General features: G+C 42.9%; 1 protein-coding gene across 1 annotated transcript in view; it reads left to right on the plus strand.

Annotated features, from left to right (window-relative positions):
* Positions 1-672, plus strand: part of EMH_0004710 (uncharacterized protein) — a gene marked incomplete at both ends in the record, with an annotated part of 4,300 nt that overhangs the window by 2,548 nt on the left and 1,080 nt on the right. The gene's annotated exons all lie outside the window — the stretch shown is intronic.

A 672-nucleotide genomic window follows, 5' to 3' on the forward strand; every position in this document is an offset into this window, starting at 1 on the left:
ATATATATATATATATATATATATATATGTATATTTATATATTTATATCTTTATATATATATATATATTATATATATATATATATATATTATATCTATGTGTGTATGCAGGTGTCCCCGTGGAGCTCGCCCCGGGTGTATTTACACCTTTACGTTCTTTGAGTCTCTGCAGCAGCAACGACTGTCCTCTGGGTTTGTCTCTTCCTTCATTTCCTTCTTTTCTGGTGTCTCCGGAGACAGCTGTCTCCAAACTGCAGCAAAAAGTAGAGACACTCTCAGCAGAGCTGCAGCTAGCTGTGCAGCAGCTGCAACACAAAATCAATGCATCGCTACCCCAAGGACTCGCAACCGCTACTGACCAGCAAGGTTCATATACAAAAGGGTTTACGGGCTAGGGTTTAGGGTTTAGGGTTGAGGGTTTAGGGTTTAGGGTTTAGGGTTTAGGCTTGAGGGTTGAGGGTTTAGGGTTGAGGGTTTAGGGTTTGGGGTTGAGGGTTGAGGGTTTAGGGTTTAGGGTTGAGGGTTTGGGGTTGGGGGTTGAGGGTTTAGGGTTTAGGGTTTGTGGATAAGATCTGTATACTGTAAAGAAATCCCCAAACCCTCGTGGGTGAATATACTAACCCCGTAAAAGCACAAACTTCTCTCTTTTTTACTGTCCCTCCCCCTGCTCCTG

The sequence above is a fragment of the Eimeria mitis genome, genomic scaffold (assembly GCF_000499745.2).
Source record: "Eimeria mitis Houghton genomic scaffold, Emh_scaff236, whole genome shotgun sequence".
In the NCBI taxonomy this organism is placed as follows: domain Eukaryota; phylum Apicomplexa; class Conoidasida; order Eucoccidiorida; family Eimeriidae; genus Eimeria; species Eimeria mitis.